Here is a 16633-nt window from a genome sequence, read left to right as displayed (position 1 = left end):
CAGTTAAATTGCGTTGGGACTTACAATGTGTATTGGGAACTACTGTTGCTGGAGAGCAACATTGACAGTTACTGAGTTAAAAACGATTTTCTGGACGTAAGCTCTTTTCACGAGAACTAATTTATAATTTAGTGAAGGAATTTTCATTAAAAATATTGTTTTGTAGCAGTTTCTGTGCGTCCTGCAAAAGGACCATGGAAAAAAGTATTACATCAATTGTAAGATATGGCGAATCTAGTCAGAACTTCCGGATAATAGAATGTTCAAGGTTTGCTAGTACCTGTCATACTGTACAATGGATATACGTCGGATATTTACGAAGAGCCGATGCAGATATCCGCTTTGTGAAGAACACACCGTACAGAACGTTACCTGACTTTTCAAAGCTAATTGGAAGGTCAGATGTCAGTCATTGGTAATGCAGAAAGTAAAGGTGGGAACACATGCTTTGAGACTTTGACATGGCAGACACACCAGGCGACAATTTACAGATTTCAGATTACCTGAGCAGCCAACACCAGACTTTAATCACCGGGAGATAACATCCAAAATCATTACACTGCGTTTTTGACGTGTCTGTACTACGTAAGGTTGTGAGGGATTAGAAAGCTCATTCCCCATCCAATAGCTGTGTCAGAAAATTTACACAAAAACTGAGAGCGCTTCATGACAGAAAAGATGGAATAACGAATTTCGTCTGTAGAGATTTGTTTATTTAGAAAGATATTCTTTTCCACCTTCTTCACGAATTCCGATGTGACTGATATTGCGATAAGCGATCACGAAAAGAATAACTAAAATCGTTCAGCAGAAGAAAGGCGACTGAACCAGATGAGATAAATAATGATTCTTTAAAGACTATGCAAAGGTACTTGCTTTCCTTCTGTCTATAGTCTATCGTAAACAGCCGGAGCAGTGAAGTGTTCAAAGCTATTGTAAAAAGTGTATGTAATCCTCGTTTCCAAGGAGGGTCGTAGGGTTCATGTGCCTAACTGTAGACCCATATCGCAGACGTCAATCTGTTGTAGAATTCAATCATTTCATATCATTTTTGATATTAGAAATCTCTGTAGGAATCAACGTGGATTGAGCAAAAGCTGATTTTCTATAATCCAGTTCATGGTCCTCGTCTGAGAAGACAACAGGATTTAAGGCTCTCTTGCAGATAGAATTCACATGGTAGCTCTTAACGGGAGTACGTTCCATGTCATACAAAGTTGTCCGAAATGAAGCGTTTTTCAAAAATTTCTTTCTTTGCAAAGTGCTGAAGTCCAGAGTACTTGGACGGAGTAGGAACAGCTTTCAAGGTTCAAATGGTTGTACACTCAACGTGGACACCAAGTGTTACACGACAAGCATAAAAAATAATGCTCATATTTTTGTCACATACTAGCCAGCTAGTCTCTAATTATCGAATACACAGCTTCGACATTGTGATGTGATAGATCGTGAATAGTAGCAAGCGTAGGTGAGACAAAAATACGATCTTTTATGTACATCCATCAATAAAAACCGGGGAGGTCACCGACGATGAAATTGATTCTTCTGCTCCTCGTCTTTCAGTCCAACATCCTGGAATGATGTCTGTCTAGTAACGTCAGGCACGGTTGGAAAAGTGAGGCTGAGTGACTTCATGCACGAAGTCGTGAGTTACTTCGAAGTTAGGGAAACAGCCAGTTTTCTAGCATACTTGATTCCCGTGACAGTGTTAGCAATAAGAAGAACGCTCCATAAACTTTTACAGCAATGTCGCAGGAGGTTTTAACTCACGGCGAGTCTCTTCCGCGTTGAATAACGAGCATAGGATTTTCAGTCGCTCAAAATTTACATTATGGTGATTAAATTTAGCAGAAATGTGAAAAAAGCCTTCAACTGAAAAATTAATCGTTAAGAAAAATTGTTCGCTTCCTTGTTGTCTAAAATTACCTATAATGCTGATGTTGTTTCAGAACTCGTCGTAGCGTTGGTTGAGGGAATTTTTAAATTCATTGCTTGCTCATTTTGGGCTCCATTTTCCTACAAAAAATCAACGACGCCATTACGGCCTTGAATTGAACTTTGAAATGCGACCATTCAAAACTTCCATCTTTTCTATGTGTAGAAGCGTTGGAGTTGTGTTTCTGTCTTTTTGTGGTTTGTGAGACGCAAATTCTTGAAATTTGCTCCATCATTTGGAGTAACCCTGTAAATCGTGATTGGAACACTGACTCCGCGGGCGTTCTGTCATAGATGGCTCCTGTATAACCACCAGATACGGCGGGGGTGCCACCACATCATTCACGTCTGCGGAATTCTGTCACCTTTTTGACATCGGACGAATATATTGTGTGTATTGTCGAAAGCTCGGAATTTTTTACTGGTTTAACGCCACAAATTTATCGAAGTATTATACAACGAATCCGTCCAATGCTGGTGGTTACATTTGGCAACCACGTCGTAATTAATTAGCATCGTGTGAAGTGACCATTTTCTGCTTAGGATGATCCAGAGAAATGAAGTGGGGTCTGCTAATGAGAAGTTGGCTGTTATGCTCCTGTACACAAGAGGGCCTCAGACGGGACTGTAAAAGCGGCGGCATTCGTCATCGGTTGCGACGGTGCCTTTTGAAATGGTTTCGCAGTTTCCTACGCGGAAGTATCAGCCATTGTACCTGCGGAGCCACGATATCCTATTGGAATGGGGCAACCAGCCACAGTTGTCCTCTGGGCAGAAAAATCATCCACTTTACGCCTTGTTTACATCCCTATGACTCCACAAACAAGTTTCCCGCAAAAGCTAGTACATAATCTATAACTACCTCAAAATCGATACGGTGTTAATTCTGATCAAGAAAACGAGCATATGCACGTCTTTCTAGAATGTTATGGCCCGGCATCACGGATAATGGAACTGTGCTGCTCTTCAAACTGCCGAATTCGTAATTTGTTTTCATTTGGGAACAGGTTTTGAGTATACAACCACGCTTTGACCAATTTAACGTCCTAATCGAGTTTGTATTTTTCCATACTGCACTACTACACTCTGGGAGGCAACAGTGCCGGCCGGTTTTCATGTCAGTACGGGCGAAACATTCTCCTCATACACATGAGTTAGAAATTTTGTGGATGCTGTTATCTGCCGATTATATAAACTTCCGAGATCTTTGCAACTGATGTCCAGACCACGACATGGGGAACCAATTTTGCTAGAGACAGCATGTTCGCTGACGCTTTCCAGTGACGCCGGACGTCCTATATATTCGCCGGGCCCTGGGACGATGTGATTTCACATATATTTTTTATTTTACTTCATTTTTATCAATATTTTCTATTTTCGGATCATTTTAATAATAATTTTCCAGTATTTTAGATCATAAAAACCCGGAGCTTGTGGTTGTAGGGCCTTTTTTGTATTCATAAATTGAATGAATTCTCACCAGGGCTAACTGCTCTCATAGCCCTCCGCACAACCCCCTTTGCGGGTGCCCCTGCTAGGAGGTGATACTTTGTCTGTGCTGTTGCTTCAGTGTGAATATTAAATTGGTGTGACAACGGCTGTGCAGCCGGAACAGGTCACCAAATGCAAATAAATCAGTTTTCATTGTTGCTGCTCCTTGGACATCGTGGCTGAATTTGTAGTAGAGCTACAGTTTGTTGCGGCAAATTGTGCTGCCTCGTGCGTACCACACCCTTCCCCAATTTTAAAGAATTTGAGATCTCGCCGTGGTCAAGATTCTGCATTCGAATTCCGGAGAGACTGGGTTCAAATTACAGTCTGACCATCGTGGTAGTTGCTTGGGACGAATGCTGTCAAGTTTCCTTAAATACGTGTGCGGCGGAATCTTCCCCAATCCGAGCCCAATCCCTAGATGTTGGACGTTACACTGTAGCCTTCCTTCCTTAATTTTTCATCAAACAATTATATCACTGTACACATTTCGTCAATTTCAAAAATTAAAAAGGAAAAATTAATGTGATCATCGCGTAAGTTTTTGGGTGAGTTGCTTCTTAGCTTTCTAGTCCAACCGCTGGCAGATCGATGTCTGTCTGGTTTAGCAGATATCAGTTACTTTAAAGTCTAGCAAAATGATTCGAGGGCGTGGAACTTCGCAGATAACACACTAAAGTGTAGATTTTTAAAATGTTTTAATTATCTTATGGACTGGTCGCACGGAGGAGGAATACATAGGGCCACAAACGATCCTCAAAAGATATGTGTTCGTAGTTGAGCCGTGCGGTGTTCAAAGTTGTCTCTCGCCCGTAACTACTTCGGTTTCTTATTAGTTGCTTTTTACAGGTCATAGACTCTTGATTGATGTGTGTGGTGTGTGTGTATTCATTCTATGCAGTACTTAATTTTTGTCTCAGCATACTTCCCAAGGAACTTAAACTACGTAGTAGAATGTCGCATAGTAAATTGAGTATTCATTGTTCGTTGGGTTACCTAGTTATGGAAACTATACAGCGTATGTTAATTCGGCACCAACCTGTTCACTCGCCTGGTAAATGTTCCTATTAAACCATACTGCGAAAGGAGGCTGCAACGTCTCATCGACCTCGTGGTGCCGTACTCGTTAATCATACTGTAGTTGTATTGGAGTGATTTAATAAAAAATGGGGAAAATGTAAGCTAGGGTAGTCAGTCAAGAGTTCAATTCTGGTCTTTCCAAGTAGACAACTGGTCATAGACGTCAGTTATTCGTAATCACTTTTTGTCAAATACCTTCTTACACTCTGCAAAATTCCGGCAATGAGCTCACAGTTCTATTCTGAGATTGGCGAACACAAGACCATAGTCTTTCCAGTAATGCTTCACTTTCTAGGCTGCACTTATTGCTCTCTGAGCGTCAGCCATTGAAACCTGGTTGCAGGCCTGGAGATCTCGTGGTTTTCGCGCCATGTTGTGGTTATCACCATCAGTCCTCTATTACGGTAAATGCTGGCGACCAATGTAAGGAATGTGCCTCGGAGATCTGGCTTGATTGCCCAAATCTCAAGGATGGTACAAATACCTGTATAAAAATGTAGTGAAAACTCAACTTGAATGTTTGCCACCTGAAGTGGCAAAACGTCGCTAGCTGGCCACCTCAGGGGTCGCTCCTAGCTGGCCACCTCAGGGGTCGCTCCTGCACCTCAGTTGTAAGAGGCTTACACAGGCAAGCGGGGCTCTTGCCTGGAATGACGTATATTTCCCGAACAAAATGGTTCTTACTGATCAAGTTCAAACTTCCGACGGAAAGGGTGAACTGTCGGGAGGTCCTCACACTGGAGCAACAAGGAAAGTTCGAGTGGAAATTCCTCCTGGGAGTGTTTAGTTGGTTAGTTACATGTTCCAATATATCATTTGAACGATTCTTTTATCGAAATAACAGGTAACGAGTCAGTTTACAGGATATGCATACGTGTAAGTGTTACAATTAACAACACATTTGTGTAGTCCTATTCATGCAACTACACTTGAAAACAGGTGTTTTTTCCCTACAGGCTACCAGCTTTTAAATAGAAATTCGTCCGTATAATGCGAGGAGTCGTCCAGAAGAAATGATTTAACGTTAAGACTTAAATCTTGATGCGCGGGGTAGCCGAGCGGTCTAAGGCGCCTAGTCACGGTCCGCGCGGTTTGCCCCCGTCAGAGGTTCGAATCCTCCCTCGGGCATGGGTGTGTGTGCTGTCCTTAGTAAGTTCGTGTGTTAGATTAAGTAGTGTGTAAGCTTAGGGACCGATGACCTCAGCAGTTTGGTCGCATAAGACCTTACCACAAATTTTTAGTTAAATCTTACTTTCCTACTCGTAAGACGTTTTATGTTCCAGGGCAAATGATCAAAAATTTTTGTTGCTGCATATTGAACGCCTTTCTGAGACACTGAAAGCTTTAATAATGGATAATAAAGGTCATTTTTTTGCTTCAGTGTTGCAGGTGTGTACACCACTGATTTTCTCAAGTTGTGATGTATTGTTTATGACGAATTTAATTCGCGAATATACGGGAAGAGGACAAAAAACATTACCATGCTTAATACGGTGTAAGAAATCCGTTGGCATCAAAAACAACTTCCAGTCGTCTCAGAAATGATTAATACGGGTCGTGCATGGGTTTAAAGGGAATTTTGTGCCCCTCTTCCTGTAAAACAGTGGCAAGTTTAGGTAACGGTGATGGAGGTGGATAGCGATCATGCACCTTTCCCCCCAAAGTAGATCACAAACGTTCAGTAATATTGAGATCTGGGAGGTGGCGATAGTTCATCCTCGTACTCAAAAAAAGCAGTACGGGCCGATGCGAGCGACCTGTCTTCTTGGAATACAGCATCATCACTGGGGAACAAATATGGTATCGTAGGGTCAGTTATGCAACCTTACAGAGTAACCACGAGGCGCTTGGAATACCGCGGTATGGATGCCGAAATCATCACCGAAAGTGCAAAGTTCTACTCTGAAGGAAGCTGGTCTCTAGTCACGTTATTAATACAGATACATTCAAACATAGTGTCTGTAACTTACAGAATACGTGCAGAATAGTTATGTATCTGTTTAATAGGAGTTAATTTCCGGGAAGAGTTTCAAGTGGAATTTTATTTTTTCCCTAGAGCGACAGTGAAGGAGAGGAGTAAAAGCGATTACAGTTTTAACTTCTCGTTAAACCTGATAGGCAGGGAGGATGAATAGGGATGGCAAAGGAAAGTGGCAGTGGGTTTACGGAATCCTCACAGTGATGAAGAGCTGTAGCAGACCAGACTTCGGACTGAAGACAACAACAACATATATGATCTACTAGGTTTATGTTGTAGATAACTATTCCAGTTGCAACCATTCCAGATTACATCTGATCCTCTTAGATAACTAAGTATAACAAGAGCAGAACAGATTCTTACAGGGTGACTACTAAAACATGAAAAAATACCCTAATAAATGAAAAGTGAGTGGTGGAGGCGAGTACGGGTGGGGGAGGGGGAACTCATAACAAGAACTTTTCTTTTCCCTCAGTTTTCAAACATCGATAACATATGGAACAATATTCATATGATTAAGACACTTTCAAATACTAAGTACATTAAACTTTGCGATTTATAAAGCTCAGTAAAATTCCAGCGCGCCCTGCAGTTCTCTGTGTAGGGAATTCCCTTCGCATTGCTTTTCTGCTGACGAGGTTCGCGAATGCGACATTCAGTTCCTCTTATTATTCGTCACGATCCTCTTCAATAACCTCCGTGACGATCAATCTACACACACCAAACACTTTGGCTACCTTGGGTAAGGAAGCACCAACCATACGAGCACCAATCATTTTCCTACGCTCGAATTCACTGAGCTCCGACGTTATGCACATACAACTACACGTAACAGTTTTGACCACGACCACGGCTGACACTTGCAACGTATTGAGGGCATTGCACAGGTGTCGTTGGTGTCAAATAAACAATGCAACCTGCAGGCTTGGCTAGCATCTGTATTTATGTTGAAGCATGCACTTCTCGCGGTGTTTCCGTATTTTCTTCCAACCCCTGTATGTATTGTAAACAGCAGTTAAAATGCGTTAACTCCTTGAAGGGTTACGTACGCTTGTGCAATCAGTATTTTATTTACCCCAGATTATAGAGTGGAAATATGCAAAATATGTAAGAGGATTCCCGGCGGGGTCAGGGATTTTCTCTGCCTCGTGATGGCTGGGTGTTGTGTGCTGTCCTTAGGTTAGTTAGGTTTAAGTAGTTCTAAGTTCTAGGGGACTGATGACCATAGATGTTAAGTCCCATAGTGCTCAGAGCCATTTGAACCATGTAAGAAGATAGATTGTTTGTGTTCCAAGACTAGCAACTTTACGAAGAGCAAAAGTAGCTGAACTTAGCTGTTTGACGAGCTCGGTCATATGCTTCTTCCAGTTCAGATTTTCATCAGTATGTGCACTCAAACATTTCGAGCAATGTGCGTTATTTGTTAACTCCTCTTCATGTGCTACATCAGTTGCTGATGTGAGAACAAATCGAAAGACTTTAGATAAACAGAGTAACAGGGCAGAAGTTTGCCATAATTTATTTGTGGTTCGTAGTTAAGAGAGAGGAGGGATCCTTTGGAAGTTCTCCCATATCTGTATTTCCAGTTGCTGCGTCTTTCAGGGTCAAGTCAAACGAATTCGAAACATGCTTTGCTGGTCAATAAAGTTACTTCATAACAAGTGTCTGAGCTTTCACGTGCAAGAAACTTAGTGACTACTTTATAATCACTGAAATGAAAGGCTTGGCTTGCTTAGATGGAATCACCTACCACGATGTAATGAAAATTGACCCCAAAGGCTTGGAGGAAGACCGGTGAAATATGGGAGTCAGAGAGTTGATGTACATAAGAAAAAAGTAAACGAGTCACTAGAAAAGCCTGTGTAATTCATTTTAAGGGTATATGGAATGAGTTTTTCGATGAAAAAATCGATTTGTGGGTAAATGCATTTTCGAAAAATTTAGACTCTCCCATTTAATACCATGTATAAAATATTTGTATGACGTGAATAGATCTATTTCAAATAATTTTTTAAAATAATTTCGACACACGATGTTCCGCACCTTGTATATGAGACGCGAAATATACCTGATATAGGCAGCCTTGCCAGAGATATAATTGAGCACAAGAGTGTTAGCTTTTCTGTTGGCTACTCTGCTAGACAGTTGACAATAGATTCTGCACCATTTGTATTGTTTCCTTTGTGAGTACATCCATGTCATTGTTGTGAAAGTCGTATGTGGAGAAGTCATTGAGTTTTCTTTCCTTCAACGTGCCAAGACCTAGTCTGAAGGTATTTAGAAAGCGTGTACATTGGCGCAAGAAAGCAAAGTACACTAAAAATTCGTCTGCTTCATCTTCATCAGTATCTGATGTCCCAGTAGCGACTAACCTCAACCCTGGTAGTGATACATTGAGTGATGCTGCTGCCACTACACCGAAATGTGCCTCAAGAAGAACACTAGCTGGAATTGGAGAAGAATACAAGAAACTAAATGCCGGGACTACAAAATATGAGGTAATTAACGTCTCTTTATTATCAGACGTTTTGGAGAACAATGTGTGCTGCAAACAATCTGGAAGATGTGGTGTTTCATTGAAAACAAACTTACATGTAGGACTTGCTCGTGAATTAGAGTTGATGTGCAGTTATTGCAAACACGGTGTTACTTTCTTCAGTTCCTCACTTGTTACTGCAGATACAGGTAAACTATACGATATAAACATTAGACTGGTTTATGGATTACGGTGTATAGGAAAGGGCAGGGCTGCAGGTGCCATGTTGTGTGGTGTGATGAACCTCCCTCCTCCACCTTCACACTTTAACAAACACATAATTGCAATAGGCTCTGCTGTAGAAGATGTGGCACAGGAAAACATGAAAGATGGTGTTGAGGAAGCAGTTGTTGAAAACAATAATAGCAGAGACTTGTCCATAGCTTTTGATGGAAGCTGGCAGAAGAGAGGCCAAACATCTCTGAATGGTGTAGTAACAGCTACAAGTGTGGACACTGGTAAGGTAGTTGACGTGGCAATACTTTCCAAGCATCGCAGATGCAAGGAGAAAATGGAAACTAAACATGAAGAGGAGTGCATGGCAAATTACTACGGGTCAAGTGGTGACATGGAAGTTGCTGGTGTAAGAAGTATTTATCAACGCTCAGTAAAATGGTACAACGTTAGATACATAAATTATCTTGGAGATGGTGACTCAAAGGCTTTCAAAGAAATTGAGGAACTGAGACCCTATGGTAACGATGTGAAAATTTCCAAACTGGAGTGTGTTGGCCATGTTCAGAAAAGGATGGGATCAAGACTTCGACGGCTCAAGGCTAGCATGAAAGGCAAAAAATTGAGCGATGGAAAAACTTTAGATGGGAAAAATAGACTGACAGATGCTACAATAGATCATATTCACAAGTGCTATGGTCTAGCAATAAGACAGAATACAGCAGATGCAGAATTAATGAGAAGAGCAGTCTGGGCTCTGTTTTTTCATACAGCTTCAAACAATGAGAATCCCCAACATGGGCTATGTCCAAAAGGAGACGATAGTTGGTGCAAGTACAACAGAGGCAAGGTAACTAAGAAACAATACAATCACCCTCATCACCTGCCACCTGCCATAATGGATGAAATAAAACCGATATTCCGAGACCTCGCAGATATTAGTCTATTAAAGAAATGTCTTCATGGCCGGACTCAAAATCCAAATGTGTGTGTGAACCATGTGATATGGAATAGACTACCTAAAACTGTGTTTGTGGGTATAAACACACTTCACTTTGGCGTTTATGATGCTGTTTCATTATTCAGGGCAATTTAACAAAGTGCAAAGTTCTGCAGAAGTTGGGGCTCTGTGTAGGACTACGAACTGCCGCAGCTATGCTTTGTTTGGACAAGGAACGGCTCAGATCTTCAGATAATGCCATAAAAGTATATTCAAAGATGGCTAGACAGCATAGTAGAGCCATCAAGAGGAAGCTGTTGGACTATTCTGATGATACAAGCTATGGAGCAGGCTTGTACTGAAGTAAAAACTTTGAAGCTAATTTCCCGTAACTTTAGTTTCTTTGTGTATAAGGTACATTTTCTCAGGGCCTATTTATAGTAGAAAGATGGAATTTTCTTTAGTTGTTCCTTAAGACCCAATATATCTGAATTAAAAGATATGTGGAATTATTTTGTATTAATGGATGTAAATTTTAAAATACTTGTTAAAATGTATAACTCTTTTTATCATTTACAAAAAATAAAATATCTGAAAAACTATACATTATTTTTTCAAAATTAATAATTCGGCATAAAAGCAGAACATATCTCTGCGTTCTGTGAAAAAATCAAGAGTATCGTCCAAATAACAAATGAGAAAATGTTCCTAACTTTTAGCTCAATTTAACATTGTAGCCGGCCGCGGTGGTCTAATGGTTCTAGGCGCGCAGTCCGGAACCGCGGGACTGCTACGGTCGCAGGTTCGAATCCTGCCTCGGGCATGGATGTGTGTGATGTCCTTAGGTTAGTTAGGTTTAAGTAGTTCTAAGTTCTAGGGGACTGATGACCACAGAAGTTAAGTTCCATAGTGCTCGGAGCCATTTGAACCATTTTTTTAACATTGTAAGCATAGGGCGTTCCGTATACCCTTGAGCATTTAACTCCCTTATTCTACCGGAATACGACACCTGCGATTATCTGCCTTAAAGTTCGAACTTGTATACCCAGTCCTGTTCGATATCTTTACTTGACAGTAGTACGGACATGTAATTATTGCTTGTGAAGATGGAAATGTGTGGCAGATGCTGATCAAACCCATATGAAACAGTGACTTAATCAGTAAACTGGCGTACAGGGCAAACATCGATGTTGTTACTTTGTGATAAGATTCAAGCCGGGCTCTCAGTTCTAGGTCTATATGGCCCTAGAGTTCCTAATAAAATACGTCGTACCACTTACAATACTATTTGCGATCCCAGCGTTTAAAAGAAGATGCTGTTGCTCGCAATAAAATGGAGATGACGTACCACTCTGGTGTACAGAGCTGGCTCTGACGTTACTGTTGGGATTTGTATTTATAACTGATGACGAAGCACAAAACAGTGTAAGTTTCGCACACTGACTCTTCGAGACGTCAGCGTTTACTCAGCAGTTTCCTGTCGCGGTTTGAGGAGTGGTTGTTTAAAGTCTCGTGTGGTGTCATTACGCAACAGTCTTGCCACTCATCCCTGACCGCCTCAAGCGCGTAGACTAGTCCTCCGCAGCTCGTAGCCTTTACGTAAGCGCCATTTTACTAGCCACAGAAGTCATTGACTTTGAAACACGACGTTGCTGGTTCCATCACAAAACCTACAGTTAAATTAACTGCAAGAGGACCAGTGAGCGGGCGGTGTACGGGGGTGAATTTATAAATTGGACAAAAACTTGTGTCTGAGTTTTTCGCTAAGGCACCGACGAATAAAATTTAATCGTCGTTCTGTCTTCGTCATGCTTGAGCTAAAACTCGAACTTTGTTGACAACCACCATATTCACCGTGAGGATCTGCTTGCTGGGACCGATGTCTCTCTCTTTGCCACTTACACACGAGCAACTTTCTTACCTCAAGGACTGCTTCCTGGATACCTGTGGTGGGACTCGTCAGCCAAGCAGGGTCGTTATTGCTTGCGCACTGGGGGCGCTGATTGGCACATGAACGATGAAAGTGATTATAAAGGATCACCTTTCGTACAAGAGGTCGAAATGTAACAACAGATTTAGGGAACTAGCAATTATAACAGTCTTTTAACGGCCAAAAATAAATTCCAAAATGCTTAACTGAAAGAATGCGAAAACTGGCATCCCAACATTTCAGAACATTACTGTTTTGCTGGCGAAATTATATAACTACAAACAAAACAAACAATATTAATGCAGCTTCCATAGTACCTTTTTAATTTTGTCCTTTCTGTCAGTCTCTCTGCTTCACTAGAGCTGAATTTACCACTGTAGAGACGTTTTCAGTACCAGTGTATGCTTTTCCTTTGTCCAGGTATTATAAAACCTAAATATTTTGTTGCATTCAGATATCTGGCATCTCTTACGGGAAAGCACTCTGAATAAGTCTAGTCCTCGTGCAACTTTTGCAGTGTATTACGAAAACACACAATAAAATAAAGATTAAGAAGACGCAAAAGCACAAAATTCCTGACAGTAGTCTAAGGTTGTGAGGCGAGACTAGATTAACTTCCGGTGTTAGCAGGCGACACCATCCAGACTTCTGGTGTGGTGACATCTGTGATAGTCAGAGTGGCGATTGTTCTAAAGAACCTGGCATTCTCAGGGAATTACATTTTATCCAGAAAAGTTAGGTTAAATCAGGGAATGTCAGGAATTTAATAAAATCTCGAGGAAATTTTTGTGTTTAACTCAGCATTAGAATTTAATTTTATCGAGCTTTATAAATCGCAAGGCTTAATGTACTTAGTATTTGAAAGTGTCTTAATTATATGAATATTGACGAACTGCCTATTGGCTTCTATCTCGGGTTCTTCGGCCGACGTTCATCTAATGATTTTTCTGACGTTTCGCCAGTACAAGTGGCTGGCATTGTCAAAGCTTCACCCTCCATTGCCGGTACCACCGGCAACTGGAATAGTTATCTATAACATAAAGCTAGTAGATCATATATGTTGTTGTAGTCTTCAGTCCGAAGTCTGGTCTGCTACAGCTCTTCATCACTGTGAGAATTCCGAAACCCACTGCCACTTTTCTTTGCCATCCCTATTCATCCTCCCTGTCTATCAGGTTTAACGAGAAGTTAAAACTGTAATTGCTTTTACTCCTCTCCTTCACTGTCTCTCTAGGGAAAAAAATAAAATTCCACTTGAAACACTCTGCGGTTCGTGCAAAGTTCTACTCTGAAGGAAGCTGGTCTCTAGAGTCACGTTATTAATAAAGATGCATTCAAACATAGTGTCTGTAAATTACAGAATACGTGCCGAATAGTTATATATCTGTTGAATAGGAGTTAATTTCCGGGAAGTTACAGTTCGCTTGCTTGAGAAACAGAAGTTTTAAAAATTGTATTTTGTTTCCCGAGTTCTGCAGAATGAAATAGACACAGTAGTTCATTGTGACTTTCCTAATTACTGAATTTCTTACCAACCGATTGATGTACTAACGACACCCGCTGAACGCCGGAATAGAATACGGACCATCAGTGGGAAGAGAGAACCCGAGTTTGTAGCGTGACACATATTGCCCTATTTTGCGCAGGACGAGGCAGCTAACCCCTACTGGACATCCCGTCCTCGCGAGACAACACGGTCGCCACACGGGACAAACTAGTTAACGTGACTTGCGCTCTCGAGCGGCAGGTGTCGTCGGTATTTGGCTCTCACAACACACAGTCGGTTTAAGCGTTAGCACCATTAAGACGTGCATTTCCTCCGATGTCCATATGCTAGTCGTGTTGTTCCGTCTGTAGTATATAGGCCTATAAATAAAAACTTCAATTGTCAGGAACATTTTATAAGACAAAGAGAAAAATTCCATGTCCAGCCAGGAACGACATGAGCTAATAAAGCTTTAGAAAATGGAACAAACTTACTCCTGAGAGACAGCGCACTTACATTTACATAGCATTGAGTATTACAGAAATTATTTCTATTACTTTAATAGTAAAGTCCGACAACCTTTTTAGGAAAGGCGAAAGTGAAAAAAAGTCTGAATGTAATGGGACGCGAACCCACTTCGCATTGTTTTGTATCTCGGCGCTTCTACCAATTAAAATGTTCAAATGTGTGTGAAATATTATGGGACTTAACTGCTAAGGTCATCAGTCCCTAAGCTTACGCACTACTTAACCCAAATTACCCTAAGGACAAACACACACATCCATGCCCGAGGGAGGACTCAAACCTCCGCCGGGACCAGCCGCACAGTCCATGACTGCAGCGCCTGAGACCGCTCGGCTAATCCCGCGCGGCTCTACCAACTAAGCTAGCTGAAGTTCTGCAATGAACGACGTATTTTATGTTATGTCTTCCGAAGGTTTTAGTTGCCGATATGTTATTAGTTGGCACCTAATTAAAACAAATGTTACCAAGAAACTCAAGTTTTTGACGAATCTTCAGTATGCCTTTACTTTAAAACGGCGTACTTTCATAACACGCAAGTTATAACACTAAATTGACTACATACGAAAATTCCTTAACCACTAATATGACGTCTCCCGTCACTGTCACAACAAATCGTACCATTAACCATGCGTCTTCGAGATATCTGAGCGTACTGGTGCTTAGAAACAGCATATTGTTCGTAGGGTGAAAATTGTATAACCCCCCCCCCCCCAAATACAATATGGCGTCTTGCAAGTTCTGCTTGTTACGTGACTTTGGGCAATCTCGTACAGCTTCCCGCGTGATAGCAGCTTTACCCGTTAACGCCGGTCATTGCTAGGAAGCTACTTCGTTGACTGCAAATGTATAATTTTCCAGAGAGACAATGAATCACCAACGCACTTTCACCCACCAGACACGCTAGAATAGAACACGTTTTACTTACGTGGTCATTCATGAAACACAAAAATTGTGCGTTCACGGACGACCACGTGTTCGTATTGAAACCGTTGCTCACTAAACGTCCTTGGCTCTTGTAAGGGGAGTACAGATATACCCTATGTACTATATTGAATTGTTTTTGTCATTTTAACAACCCCCAGTAGTTGTCCCGGCGGAGGACGCCGGAAGGAATGGATCGGTGCGTCGCTGGGTGGCTGCAGTGTTTATAAATACTGGAGGGGTGGTGTGGGATCGAAACTCCGTGGAACGGAAGTGCGCGCGTCGTTCCGGTAAGTGTGTCAAGGCGACGAGGGAAGGGGGTCAGGCGCTGCGCTCCGTGGCGCGACCTCGACCCAGTCCTCGCGTGTGCCGCGAGCTCCTGGAACACACACCTGACCGCAGTGTCGAAATCTGGACACGGCCGCCCGGGAAGCAGGCCACAGCCACAGCTCGTATTTATGTCGTTCGCGGCCGAAAGACGGCTTCCCGATAGTGGATGGCGAATGTTGCTCCACAGAGACGACATTAATAACGGATGTGCCGCAAGGGGTGCGTTATGGGACGTCTAATGCTTTCAGTATGCGTAAACAATTTATGTCTATATCTGTAGTATCGAATTAAGTCGGGTTATGCTGCGGGAATTACATTAGGAAATGAGACACTTAAGTAGTAAAGGAGTGTTGCTATTTGGGAAGCAAAATAACTGATGATGGTCGAAGTAGAGAGGATATAAAATGTAGACTGGCAATGGCAAGGAAAGCGTTTCTGAAGAAGGGAAATTAGTTAACTTCGAGTATAGATTTAAATGTCAGGAAGTCGTTTATGGAAGTATTTGTATGGAAGTAAAACGTGGACGATAAATAGTTTAGACAAGAAGAGAATAGAAGCTTTCTAAATGTGGTGCTACAGAAAATGCTGAAGATTAGATGGGTAGATCATATAACTAATGAGGAGGTATTGAATAGAATTGGGGAGAAGAGGAGCTTGTGGCACAACTTGACTAGAAGAAGGGATCGGTTGGTAGGACATGTTCTGAGACATCGAGGGATCACCAATTTAGTATTGGAGGGCAGCGTGGAGGGTAAAAATCGTAGAGGGAGACCAAGTGATGAATACACTAAGGAGATTCAGAAGGATGTAGGCTGCAGTAGGTACTGGGAGATGAAGAAGCTTGCACAGGATAGAGTAGCATGAAGAGCTGCATCAAACCAGTCTCAAGACTGAAGACCACAACAACAACAACAATCTGTAATATTATAAGATTGTTCGCCGACAATGTTAATGGCTGCAGGATCTTAAGAAAATGCAGACTGATTTGTCCAAAATTTACGCTCGGTCTAAGGAACTCAGCTCCCTTTAAACTGATCACTATCAGATAATACTTAGGACAAAGAAGGTTATCCGTCAGCATCTTCAGTCGGCCATGTAGTGTAGGTGAATGGCGTCCACATGAAACCTAGCTGATGACCAAATGCAGTTAAAAAAAACTGTGATACTTACCGTTAGCGGCATCATGAAAAGCACTCAAACAGTTTCCTACAAAAAATTTTATGTAATTCAACATGGTCCCCATTCGTAACACGTCAGATGTCTAGACGATACTCTATCTCAACCCGTGTGCTCACAAGCGCGCATGG

At 41.7% G+C, this 16633-nt stretch overlaps 1 protein-coding gene across 2 annotated transcripts in view; it reads left to right on the top strand.

Annotated features, from left to right (window-relative positions):
- Positions 1-16633, top strand: part of LOC124588666 (SUN domain-containing protein 2-like) — a 175039-nt gene that overhangs the window by 11936 nt on the left and 146470 nt on the right. The window lies entirely within an intron of this gene.

The sequence above is a fragment of the Schistocerca americana genome, chromosome 2, assembly GCF_021461395.2.
Source record: "Schistocerca americana isolate TAMUIC-IGC-003095 chromosome 2, iqSchAmer2.1, whole genome shotgun sequence".
NCBI lineage: Eukaryota > Metazoa > Arthropoda > Insecta > Orthoptera > Acrididae > Schistocerca > Schistocerca americana.
The sequence above is the reverse complement of the archived record's forward strand: the minus strand, read 5'-3'. Positions and strand labels throughout refer to the sequence as shown.